The 14,065-nt window shown below is 46.1% G+C and overlaps 1 pseudogene across 1 annotated transcript; it reads right to left on the bottom strand.

Annotated features, from left to right (window-relative positions):
* Positions 1-10,061: 10,061 nt before the first annotated feature.
* Positions 10,062-12,719, bottom strand: LOC309370811 (D(1)-like dopamine receptor pseudogene; annotated as a pseudogene). The gene has a single exon. The product of its transcript is annotated as a D(1)-like dopamine receptor pseudogene (transcript).
* Positions 12,720-14,065: the final 1,346 nt, after the last annotated feature.

Here is a 14,065-nt window from a genome sequence, read left to right as displayed (position 1 = left end):
CTCCCCAGTTTTATGCATGCAAACACACACACACACACACACACACGAGAGAGAGAGAGAGCGCAAGAGGAGAATCCTGAAAAACAAACCTCTTGACAAAGAGCAATCATGTTGTGTTCTTTATGTATTTATAGGCAACGTACTGAATAGCTAAATAAATATGATCCCAATACTCACTGGCAGAATTTGTTACTGCTCATCTCATAGTAGCCCCCACTATCTGCTCTGTTCAATTTAATCACTCTACAGCATTAGCTCTATTGCAAAGTAATGATCATTCACGGTGCCCATTCAAATAGTTCTTACTATTAAGATGGCCATGGCAGGTTCTGCTCTTTGTAGGCGAAAGCGTTTCATTTACTTAGACTACAGCCATTTGTTTTGTAATGTTGCCTAACACCTCAAAAATGAATTTAACTGTCAAGGAGCCAAAGCTACACAACTTTAATGACAACTGTCTGCCGAATGTTTGGAGCAATGAAATCAACTCTCCCTTTAAGTTTGTACCACTTTTAGAGAGAGAGAGTACATAAGATGTTGTTTTGCTGGTACATGACTGCAACCAGATTGAATAAAATTGTACAGAACACAGTCACACAAAATGTAAGATCAAGCCTTTTCAGTTAATCTTTTTTGTTGCAAAGGTAATTTGTTGGAAGCCTACAGAGCTTGAAGCTCAGTGACTGCTAAAGTTTTTTCCCAAAAAAATAATCTCTACTGCAGTTGCTATTATTATTATTATTATTATTTTACAATGCAGCCTTGTAAATAAGCGTGCTGAAGTTGCTAGCCGATTAAACATTGTGCTAGTCTGCCCGTACATAGCAGTGTTGCTCATTTGTAGCATGTCATTGACCTTGAAAGGGGGGGGGGACAGCTTGAGAGAGATGGATAGTTCTTCTTTAATTTTAAAAGTTTCGTACTTGGTAGAAGTGACTGAACTGGTGGTTTACTTACAAGTCAGTCATAATGTAATTTTATGGTGTTAGTTGTAGAGTTTCTTTCAAATGTGTATGGAAAAGAAAGGTATACATATTTTAAATAAATATTGTTAAATAATTACATTTCCCCTCCTTTTGCAACACAGCAGATTTAATACAACGGCTGCACGAGCTATTTTCATAGTCTCATCATCTATTCAAAAGAGCAAATTAGAGACAATAATCCATTTTTCAGCATAAAGGAGACACCTAGTGGCCATTTTTTAAAAAAGCAGGGATGCCTTCTCTTCTAATACTGTAGTGCAGGGGCTACTGAAAGTGTATCCTGAGAGGTTTCTTACACCTTTTTCTTTGCAGAGGCTTTTTTTTTTAGAACATCTGAAAAGGGCACAAGATGTGAAATACTGAGTACAGTATTCTGATTACTTGAAATTAATTGTTGTGAGAAGTTATTCGCTGCTCTAAGTGTTCAGACTCTGATCAGTTAAAAATGTAAACCAACATAAATAAATGAGATTAATGTTCAAAGGTAATCTCAGAATTCACTCTCTGTGTAGGATTTCTCCATGCAATCTGACTGAATAGTACCAGACGACTGGTAGATTGTTCATACACAGAGGCTTTCCACAAATAGCTTATACATGTATAAGCTTTATGTTTGGAGGGCAAGAAGAGGTTTTCTGTCATGATCCTGATTCCCTTCCATTTACTGAGTCTATATAATTATTATACAGTGTCTGTGGGAGAAGCTTCAGAATTGCTCACAGCTTCCCTTTAAGGCAGGGGTCACTCATGCTGCAGTTACAGTGCTGTGGCAGGAAAAATGTGGCTCGCATCTCTATCTCTAGTGGGTCTGCAACAGACACGAGTTTTGGAGCAAGAACTTTCTATTTCAGATCCTTACAGTGAAACCCTAAGGATAATTACTCAGAAGGACAATGCACTATTATGTTCTATGGAGCTTACTTACTTCCAGGAGTGTGTACATTGGATTGAACCACTTACCTGGGAGAAAATCCCATTGAAACATACCTCTGAGTAAACATACTGTTAGGAAGGTTGCACACCACCCTTAATCTCTGCCAAGGGGGTAGCCAAATTCCTGGGAGTTCCAGGAGATCACCCATTGTTGTGTTTCTGTTGGAAAAATCAAGACACAGCGGAGGCTAGTGTCTTTTAAGAAATATGGTTCATTTTGTACCTTCAATGGATGGGGTACAGAACATTATATCCCAAGAGTGTCTCTCCTTGCCCCTCTCATAGCTTCAGCAAGGCTGGGTCCAAAGAAGTGCTCAGTCATGGCTTCTAATTTCTCAGTGTAACCTCCTCCAGCCAGTGCCAAGATGGTTTTGCGTATTTCCTCCTTCTTTCCGGAATACCTTTAGATTTCAAAAAGGACAAATTTTCCTGTGACATCACACACATACACACCACCTCCTGGTTGGGGAGGGGGACAGTTCTTTTCCATTGCCAATGACCCTAAATGGCTAAATACTGGTTCCCCATTGTTGCTTAATAGCTCTGCATTTAACGAGCCTGGCCAGGCTCATTTGCTAATTGTCTGGCACAGTTCTGCAGCTTCTATTTCCCCCTCATATCTCAAGTATTATGTAAATACTAGTGTTTATTAATTTCTCCTATTCACTAACAGACTCTGGTACTCTAGATCTATGACACTATCAAACCAGCTTTCAAGCCTCTGTCAACTTCCCTGGTGCAGCTTACTGGCAATCATAATAGCCAGAAGGTAGGCAACCCCAGCCTTCATTTGGATGCAAAATTGCACTTTCTTATATCACTTGCATACCATGATTTAAAACATGAGCGGCTTCTGCCTCACACTGTGGAAATAGGACTTGGATAGAATGAAAATGCATTGATCTAGGGAAGAAAGAGGTCATTTTCAGCCTGAAATACACTGCACAGTTATCATCCTGCGTGTTACTGAAATCTCTGAGACAATTACCTTAAGCTTCTGAACCAAAGGATTTATTAGCACACCACACTGGCTTGAACATGAAGCAGCTCATAATGACAGGGGCGATAACTATGGTTAGCTTTCAAAGCAGGACTGCACTGTTCTGAGAACATCTGATACCCTCTCAGGAGCTCAGCCACTGGGAACAGATAGATTTCTCTGAGAATGAAAGCAAAGCTTTCCAAAGAAGTATTGCCGTTCACTGAAATCTGTCCTTGTAAGTCTAATTTTCATATGGCTTTAATGCTAACCTTGATTGTGTTGCTTTTTACACTCATTTCTACTTAGAATCCACTACCGTGGCTGGCTTTGCCCCAAAGGCCAAGTTCAGCATGGAGGCTGCTCAGCTCTTAATCATCTGACATCACCTAACAATGTTAGGTGACCAGCTTTTTTTGTAGTGCAAACCCACCTAGTGTTGCACTTGCAGACAGCCTTGTGCAGTGCTTTAAAGCCTCACCGATGACCAGCTGATTAACAGGGTTTCAGAGTGCTATGCGTAACATGGGGATTTGTAGATGCCACCAATCAGATGACCAACTTTCCAATAGACAAATAGTTGCTGTTGCACTCAGGTCTTGTGAGCTTCCTAAAGGCCCCTATGAACTAGATGGTACTTTGGCCTAATCCAGTAGGACTCTTCTCACGTTTTTAAAAGCCATATGTTGTCCCCCAAAAGCAGCCAACAATATGAGGAGGCTATTTTGAAGAGGGTATGGACTGAGGATGGGATAGTGACCAAGAACCCACAGTTCCTTAGTGTAAACATAACAAAAATGGGAGGCTAATGAGGTTCTCCAAAAACGAGCTATGACTAACAAACAATTTCATTTTTCACTTCCTGCTAGTATGACTGCTCCAAAATGAACTAAGATTGTCAGCTGAGGACACTGTCCTTCAAGTCTCACTTCAACCAGAAAAGTCACTATCCACAGCATACATTTAATGCACATTTAAAGGGCATAGCTTCCCTCAGATAATCCTGGGAATTGTAGCTTGTGTGTTAAATCATGTGCTTCGACTCTAGTAGTCTCCAGATTTTCTGGTGTGAACTCTCAACATCCCTGACTGTGGCTGATGGGAGTTGGCTCCAACAACAGCTGGCCACAGGTTCTCCATCCCAACACAAGGTGATATCATCATCATCATCATCATCTAGACAGCTGAGGCACGTTCTTCCTTCTACCAAAACAGATGCTCAGGACAGCTGCTGGAGTGATGCACAGGTGTCAGAATGCATGGGAACACTGTATTGGTAGAGAAACTAGGAAGTTTATTTGCATGACCAGGATGAACATATGTGGAGGTGAATCAGGAGACAGGAACAGGGAGAATGACAGGGATGAATGTGGAGGTGGAGGTATATTCACAGCCTGTTCTTTTCTTCCCACAGACCTTGCAAGCTGTGAAGATATCGATCAAAATGTAAACACGCTCGCTATGGTGTGGGGATTCAAATGACGGCCAAAATTAATGGAGTAAAAATATTCTAGCAAAAAACAAATAGAACTGCCAGCAAACTCTTTCAGTGCTTACTACAAAGTCTGCTCTGCAAAAAATGTGTGCCTTGCGATGGAAGGTGTGGCAGTTCTACAGGGTTGCAGGTGAATCCCACTGAGGGTGTGCAACGTGGCACAGTTGAGAAAATGTGTCAAAATATCCATTGTACTGTTTGCACAGAATCAGACCCCAATCAAGGTGATGAGGGAGAAGCTACATGTGACTTCTATTCTTCTTCAAATTGCCAGCATGGGGGCCTGATCCAGATCATGGGTAGGGAGCATTGTAACGTTCACTGGACTTTCTTCTCTTTTCTTTTTTGGTAATCACCATCATCATTTTATGTGTATGCCACCTTCCCACAGTTAAAACAATGCTCAAGACGACTTACAATATGAAAAGATTTGCATGATTACAAACATAGCAAAGTGGTCATGAAAATAAATAAAACACATTAAAAACTACATAACCAAACTGAACAATTTCCACATAAAAACGACGATACAAAAAGTAACAACAGCAAAATCTCCCAATGAAACTCCCCCCCCCCCAATACCCCAGTCCTTGCTGGGCAGCAGCCTCAGCAGCAGTCCTTATGAGGCCAGTCAGGCCCCGCCCTAGGCCAGGTGGAGAGAAGCAGGAACGGGACCCTCAGGCTCTCGGCAGGGGAGATGCAAACTGCAAGTGTGGGTCTACCCCTTCTCCACAAAAATATCTATTATCCTACTCTCCCCCCACCCAAAAAGAGGTTGGGGTAGTGTTCTCCTCACCTGTTATCTTCACAACGACCCTGTGGACACTGGCGGAGGAAGGGGGTGCGGTGGGTGCGGTCCGCCCCGGGTGCCATCCTTGAGGGGGTGATATTGCCACCCCGCCCCCCTGGGATGCTCACCACTCACCACGGGTGGCTATTCACGCCCCTGGGTGCACAGCATGTGTGCCGCTCCAGGTGCAGGAGCAACGAGCTCCACCTCTGCCTGTGGGGTAAAATGGACCAAGAGATAATGACTGACCTAAGGTTACCCAACAGATTTGCTAGCTGTGAGGATGTGTTGTCACATAATCCAGCCAATGAGTTCATTTCACTAAAACTCAGACAGGGGGAACCGTTTAATACTTTTGTTTTTACTCCCAGTTGTTGTCGTCTTTGTGCCCAGTTTAGTAATTAATATCACGTATCTGCTTTATGTTCAAATGCACTTTGGGGACCAAGAGAGGGAATACTGGGATATGATGGCATAACTGTTGATAGGTTTCTTGACAAGAGGTTCATTTGGAGCTCAAGTGAAACAGATGGATGCATCACAGTTTCTTCTTAAGGATCACTGCTATTTTGGAACGGTATAATGAGCCATACTGCTATGTAACCTAGGGGCCCATACTGAAACTCTGTCTAGATTATTATTCCTACAGTTCTGTTTCTGTAATAATAATAGTAAGTTCAGTTCTGCTCAAAGTAGAGCTCACTTTCAAAATCGCAGTGCTACTAATTTGGAAGAAATATACGTAAAAGGTAAAGGACCCCTGGGCAGTTAAGTCCAGTCGAATTTGATTATGGGGTGCATCACTCATCTCCACTTTTGGGCCGAGAGACTATATAAAATGCCTGGCAGTTGTATCTAAAGCTAGCAAAGTTCATGGCACTTTCATTCATCCAGGAAGAACTGTAATTTCCCCCCAGCTCTGCAGTGATTAATATTCTTTATTCCCATGCTAGCTTTCACTTTGTTATATTTCAGCCTTTTTGTTTCAAACCAATGTACTGTATACCTACCAAATTCTTTAATTGTAATGGTTTTCCCCCAAGAGTAATGGGAAATGGTGTGTGTGTGTGTGTGTGTGTGTGTGACCTTGTTGTGTTTAAGCCACTAATGCGTACATACCCTCAGTTAAGTGTTTTGCAAGAAAATGGATATTGGTGATCTGACTGCTACTTGCATTTCTGAGAAAACAATCATACATTCAGACTGCCGTCAACTGTATAGAATTACACTCAACAGATATAAAACTTTGTTGCTAAGTCAGCATTCATGACTTTACTTTATGGAAAAATTGGCAATATGCATAAAGCAATCTTTTCCATTTTTGTAGGGGTAAGCAATAATTTTGCAAAGTACTTTTAATCCTTTATAATTTATATAAAACATTTAGTGAAATATATCCAACTGACTACTTACATAATGACTTGACTGGGTTTCATCTGAATACAACCTTCTCAGGAAAAAGTGTTAAGATTTTGCTGGCCTAATATTACATGCCTTGTGCAAATGTAAATCAAGTCCATTCAAACAGACAATGGGTGACATCCAATGATGTCTGCTCGCTTGTGCAACAGAAATCCATGTGTGCAGGGGATTTCCAGCTTGCCTTCTCCCCCATCCAGCCACTTGCATGTCCTCAGAGCAGATTTGGGGGCACACAGGGGTTCCCATATACCAGCAACCCATCATATTAACTAGGGGTTAGCTCATCTTTGGTCCTCCAGATGTTGTTTGACTCCAGCTGCCATCAGACTCAGCCACCATAGCAAACAGCCAGGGATGAGACAGCCATTGACAACATCTGGAGGGCCAAAGTCTTCCCACTTCTGCTTTAGTTGGTCTTGTGCATTACTGACTTAATTCAAAAAGTGGTAGGTCTGTTTGGGCGATCTCCTACTCACTTTTCTGAGTGGAACCTTGGACTTCTGCCTCCAAGCCTTGATAGCCACAGTGCCTGAAATCCATCTAGGAAAACTATATACATGCATTTCCCAATTCAAAAACAGATCTGTAGCAGCTCCCTTGCCTGATAGGAGTGTTTTTTAAAAACTCAATATACCAGTGTGAGAGCTTGGACCATGTAATGAGTCTTGATCTGGTGACCTGGCACAAATGCTACAAAATCTAGAGGTAATACAGATTATGGTTGTTGTTATGAACACGATTTTTGTCACTGAGACAAAAGGATAGGAAAACAGTACGCCTGCTTGATGTAGCTGTACTATTACACTGGATTCAAATGAAAGAAGTGTTCATTTTGGCAAAATTGTACCAAGCTTTTAAAGAGCCTTTCTTTAATAGCCAAGCTGGATTTTTTTCCCCTTATGGAAATGCATTTCTGCTAGAAGATTTTATTTTCCAGAGAGCCAAACAGTACCATAAAAAAAGAGAAACAAATAATTACATTTCCCATATAATCATATCTTCATTAGAACTTGTGCAACCCCACTGGCTTCACATTTCTTTTGAACAGCATAATCCCAATATAGAGCAGCAGCCTATACAAGCTAAATACCAATGCAATAAATGATATTTTAAGCCCAGAGCAAGCCCTGTTAAATACAAGCACAGGGGCTAGGTAACTGTGCCCCACATGATGTATTTTAAATAACTTGTAGAGTATTGTTTTAATAGAGATCTTGGGGGGCTTTAAACATACATACAAGAGGAAGGCAAAAATAAACTTCCATTGATTTATACATTCAGTTACCATCAAAGAAGATTTAACATTATAAATTGTACAGCTCTGTTAAAAGTTGTGGGCAGCACAGTAAGATGTGAAATAATTACTGCACTGCACATGGGCATAATTTACACAGCTCATTACCATAGTGTCAAAGCACATATTTATATATGTACAGAAACATGCAATTAACCATCTGTCTTCACATCCCTGGTAATGAAGCAGATGATAATGCTTTTCTCAGTCCAGTCCACCCTTCTAAAGCTGCTCTGCAACAACAGGAACTCACAGTGCCATTAAAGGCTTACATTTACTGTAGCTCCAGCACACTCCCACTGCTGGTGCTTGAAGCCGTGTACAAATGGCATTGACCAGAATTCATATCTATCTTGCTGCCACCCCATTTGCAAACGTGAGCCACATTCACTTTGCAGTGAAACTGAGGTGTGTACACTTGAGACAGCTGTTGCACATGCACAGATTACAGTTGGTGGCTTTGGGGTGGAAATTGCAGTCCTACAATATCGAATGCAACATCTGTAGAGCCACACTTTCCCCACCCCGTGCTTAGGACAATCAGAATCAAGGGTGTACAAAAGGGGGGGCGGAGGGTGCCTGGGGCGGTGACAAGATGGCCCACTGCCTCCCCCAGCTGTAGAGTGATGGAGGGTGCGCACACAGTCAGTATGGGCGCCGCTCATGCCGCATTCGCATGGCGTCCGTACAGGCTGCCACGCCTGCACAGTCCGCACAGGCTGCCGCTTGTGCACAGTGTCCGTACGGGCATCCGTATGGGCTGCCGCTCGCATAGTGACCATATGGGCTGCCGCGCGTGCGCAGTCCCTACAGACATCGCACATGCATCACCAGGCAGATGCATCACAGAGAGGGTTCCTCCGCCACTGATCAGGATGATGTCAGCACCAATATTTTGGCAGAGTGAAAGAGGGTGGGGGCAGATAAGTGTTGCACATAATGCATTAAGATACAGTGGTACCTCGAGTTGCATACACTTCAGGTTACAGACTCCGCTAACGCAGAAATATTACCTCGGGTTAAGAACTTTGCTTTAGGATGAGAACAGTGGAGGCGCAGCAGCAGCAGGAGGCCCCATTAGCGAAAGTGGTGCTTCAGGTTAAGAACAGTTTCAGGTTAAGAACAGACCTCCAGTACGAATTAAGTTCTTAACCCAAGGTACCACTGTACTTCAGTTTCTTAAATATCTGTTTCAGCTCCTCTCACATCACAGAGTTGGGAATAATGGCTCTTGTGTTAGACCATGCTTGCTCAAACTCGGCCCTCCAGATGTTTTTGGCTTACAACTTCCATGATCCCTAGCCAACAGGACCAGTGGTCAGGGATGATAGGAACTGTAGTCTCAAAACATCTGGAAGGCCGAGTTTGAGGAAGCCTGTGTTAGACAATCAACCTTCAGTCTTACCATTGCCTCTAGATACACCCTAAGAGAAAGACTAGTAGATCGCTACTCAGTTATGCAGGAAAGAACTTTCGTGCAGATTGTTGCAGACTCAGGAGTAATGTCTAAGGCTCCAAACCAATGCACACTTACCTAGGCATAAGACCCACTGCACACGCTAGGACTTCTGTTCTGATCAAACATGCAAAACTTCATTGGACCCAACCATATGAGCTGGGTGCCAATGGATGGGTCCCAAGTGATTGGGCCCTGCCATTTTAGTTAGGTCATGATCCCAACTGTGAAGAAGCCATGCATGGCAGAAAGAGCTATCAGTGGCTATTAAACATGTAATAGTGAACCCCTGGAGACAGACAGACAGGCCATGTATCCATAGCAATGACCAGAGGAGGAATGACCGCTGGGTGGAGCACAGAAAGGAGAAACACTAAGGTGCACCTGTAGAAGCAAAACTGGACACCTTCATTTGTCCCAGCTGCAATCAAACATGCCTCTCCTATATGAATGTCTACAGCCACAGCAGGCGCTGTAACTCTGTTTGAGTAAAGCTGTTTGACTTTACCCTGAAGGCGCACTCTCCTAAGACAGACAGATGCCAACAACAAGTGAGCCATCATCACTGTTGATTGGACAGCATAGATATCCCTAAATAAATAAGTAGTTCTGACAGCTATGTGATACCTCCAGAATCAGAGCCAGTACACCTCAGAATACCAGTCACTGGGGAACAACAGTAGCAGACAGTGAAAGGCCCCGTGTCTTGTTTGTGGGCTTCCTATTCACATCTAGTCGGCCATTGTGAGGAAAGGATATGCTGGACCAGATAAGCCTTCAGTCTGAACCAGCAGGACTCTTCTTATGTGATTGTGTTCCTTTGTGGCCACTACGTAGTCCCATCCACATACCGCTGGGATGTGGCAGTAAAGATTCTAGTGCCCAGCAATCTCTGCAAAGGGATCAAGAGTCTCCAAAGCTACCACAGCCTCACATTCAGAGGGGAGCAAAGCTGGCAGGTGAAGGTTTTTGCTGTTGCTCCTCTGAGCGGCCTGACGTGAGGACAACGTCTCTTTCTCTGGCAGGGTTCCTCCATTGCTCTTGCCTTCTCCTTGGGAGCTCACTGTGTGGGGCAGGGATCGATGCCGGGCAGCAATGGTGGGGAGAGGCAATGGAACTGGCTCTCCTCCGCTCTTGTGGGAGGAGGAGTCGTGGTGATAGGAGACCAGCTCGTGGCTCAGGTTGACTCTCTCCACGGCGGACCTGCCTGGAGCCCAACAAGGGTGGCGGTGGCAGCCCAACAGGCTGCTGAAAGCCTTCCGAAAGTCCGCATTGAAAGCATAGATCACTGGGTTGACCGAGGAGTTGGCCCAGCCAAGCCACATGAAAACACGGAAAGTCGTCTGGCTGACGCAGAGAGCTTGCCCAGAAACCCTGCAAAAGGGTAGCAGGCAGTTAAGGACAAAGAAAGGCAGCCAGCAGCCAACAAATACCCCCAGGATGATGGACAACGTCTGGAGGACCTTGGTTTCCTTGCAGAGCGAACTGCGCAGTGAAGAGGTGGGCTCTTCCCCCTGCGCAAAGCCCAGCCCTCCTGCCTTTTCCAGAGACGAGATGCAGCGGATCTGAGCCTGGGCGATGTGGTAGATTCTTGCGTAAGTGCCAATCATGATGGACACGGGGATGTAGAAGCTGACCAGGGAGGAGGTGATGGCATACGTGGGGTTGAGCCGGGCGTCACAACGTGGCAACTGTAGGTCAGTCCCCTCCTGCTCCCCGACTCTGTGCCAATGGAGCTGGACAGGGATGAAGGAGATGAGGACAGAGAGGGTCCAGGCCAGGGCGATCATGGCGGAGGCCAGGCCCCGGGTCATCCGCCGCTCATAGCGGAAGGGGCTGGCGATGGCCCAGTAGCGGTCGAGGCTTATAATGCAGAGATGGAGGATGGAGGCCGTGGAGCACATGATGTCGGCGGCCACCCACGTGTCGCAGAAACGGGTGCCAAAGAGCCACACCCCGCCCACCGCCTCCGTGACTGCCTGCCAGGGCATGACCAGCAGCGCCACACACAGGTCAGACGAGGCCAGTGACAGCACGAACCAGTTGGTGACTTTGGCTCGCAGGTGGCGAAACCGGACGATGGCCAGGCAGACCAGGGCGTTGCCCAGCAAGGTGCTCAAAACCAGCAGCCAGAGCAAGCAGACGCCTAGCACCACCCCATTCCCGCCAGGGGCCCGGGGCTCCAGGGGCCCCTGGCTGCCGTTAGAGGCGTTCTCCATCAGAGGGCGCCCACGGGCTCCCGGAGCCGACCGCCGTCCAGGAGGGTCTCCTATGGCCGCCACCCGCGCGCCCCAGAGAACTGGGTCCCCGCGGCCCCTTCGCCTGCATCAAAGACGTGGCTGCGGCTCCCGCAGACATCGGGGGGAAGCACTCGATCCTGAGCCTGGACGGGGCGCATCAAGAACTTCGCGCAGCGCCGCGGCAGAGAGATCTTGGTGAGCGGCAAGTTGGCTGGTTGGAATGAACGCGGAGCCGAGGGCGAAAGTTCCCCGACGCCGCTCGCTCGCTGCCTTCCTCTCGCAACCAGATCCAAGCGTCGTCTGTTCTTCCCAGGCTTCTGGGCATCCTCCGGTGCTGGAGGAGAAGATGGGGCAGAGAAAACCGCGGCGCTTTCCGCACTATCTGTCCGTTTGGGTTTGGCAGTCGGGGCGGCACTGGGACGCCTTGTTCCCTACGTCTCATGCGCGGCGGCGGCAGGGGGCGAGAAGAAAGCACGTGGGGAGGATCCGTGCGCGCGATCCTGTGAATTGATCGGCGGTCGCCTTGCGGGGACCCCTTGCGCTGCTCGCTCGGGATCGCTTCACTCAGCCAAGGCTTACGAATGGATAAAATGTCAGAGATGGCAGGGCTCAGCTGTGGCTGCTCAGCAGAACTGATGGTACACAGTTCAGTCCTTCGTCGGACCCGTCTCCGCGCCCCACAGCTTCTTCTCTTGTCCTGCCCGTCGCGCCCTCTGTTCTGCCTCCTTTCCAGCCTCCCCGCGCCCCCCCCCCCACTGCGCCCTGCTGAGCTTCTAACAGGCACAAATTCTGTAGGCGCAATTTTCACTGACACGAAAAAACTGCGAGCAAGGAAGCTTTACCTGTTGAATTTTTGCCTGCTATACAGAATACCGTCGTCAGAATCACAGGTGTAGTCAAAGCACATAGAAATAAAATACGTATTTTTATTATTTTTTAAACACCAGCGGCAATTGTGGCCACATTTGAGGAAACTTAAGGGGATAATTGTCAGACTTATTTTCTAAATAAGAGAATGCTGCATCATGGACGGTGGTCCTTTGCATCATTGATCATGTAGCTTAAGATGCAAAAAAAGGAGGAAAGTGGAGATAGGTAAAGACAAGTACAAAAAGCCATCCTGGGTTCCTTTACCTTTTATAATAAATACTGCATGACACACTGTCTGAGTTATCATCTTCCAGCACACCCTTTTTGATGATTAAAGCAGACACAGCCACAACTTTAAAAAAATGTTAGAGCTGTGAAACTGATATGACATCTTGCGAAAAACTGTTGGCTTTAAAATAAGAAGCCAGCTGGATTTAATTTGAGTGTGGGAACTGCTAACAACACGATTAAAAAACAACTGTTTTTGTGCTGCAATGGTTGCAAATTGTGGAGGGCAATCCTGACCCCTTGTTTGTGCTGCTGGAGGGAGTTAGGATGAGACAGAGGTGTCATGGCTTCATGGCTACATAACCCCCCACCCCAAAGTCTGCTGAAAGTGCCACTGCCAGCCAAAATGGGGTGACCCCAAATGGGGCATTGGGGGGGGGGGGAGAGAGAAACTAGGAGATGGAGAGGCCATTTTCTGGAGAGGGGCCTGATCCCAGAACCTCTGCTGCAGCAGCCTAGAGCTGGCACAACAAAGGGAAGTAGGAAATATTTGCTCTGCTCTTTTATCCTGGCTGGTTGTGAGTGGCAGTTCTTCAGATGCAGCAGTAGACCCATTGCTCTATTCTGCTGCACTACTCCTGGCCTGTGCTTTGGTTTTCAGTGACTCTAAAATGCAAAAGAAGCCTCTGATATCCAAAGCAGGAAGTCTTGTTTGAGCTTTAAGGTAAAGGCAAAGGGACCCCTGACCATTAGGTCCAGTCGCGGAGGACTCTGGGGTTGCGATGCTCATCTCGCTTTACTGGCCAAGGGAGCCAGCATACAGCTTCTGGGTCTGGCGAACCAGAGCAGCGCATGGAAACGCTGTTTACCTTCCCGCTGGAGTGGTACCTATTTATCTACTTGCACTTTGACGTGCTTTCGAACTGCTAGGTTGGCAGGAGCAGGGACCGAGCAACGGGAGATCACCCCGTCACAGGGATATGAACTGCCAACCTTCTGATCGGCAAGTCCTAGGCTCTGTGGTTTAACCCACAGCGCCACCCGCGTCGCGCTGTTTGAGCTTTAGTGTTCCAAAATTAGTCATGATCTCCGTTTGTGTCTTGTCCTTCCCATGTCAACAGATGCTGGTAAAATGCTATGAAAATTATTATTCTCTCCCCTCCACCTCCTAGATTTCTGCTCATCAGAATATTGGATACCTTTCAAGCATTGCTGGATGAATTAAAATGTTTTGTATGTGACTTGTAGAAAACTTGCAATTTTTCCCAAACAAGCTTGGAAAAAATAGATTTTCACACAAGAGGGAGACCATTCACCAGAAGCAGTAAATGCAAGAAAGAACTGGTGGGTTGACTTCATAGTGCCTGGTTCC

The sequence above is a fragment of the Podarcis melisellensis genome, assembly GCF_964234715.1.
Source record: "Podarcis melisellensis genome assembly, chromosome: 5".
Lineage (NCBI taxonomy): Eukaryota > Metazoa > Chordata > Lepidosauria > Squamata > Lacertidae > Podarcis > Podarcis melisellensis.
The sequence above is the reverse complement of the archived record's forward strand: the minus strand, read 5'-3'. Positions and strand labels throughout refer to the sequence as shown.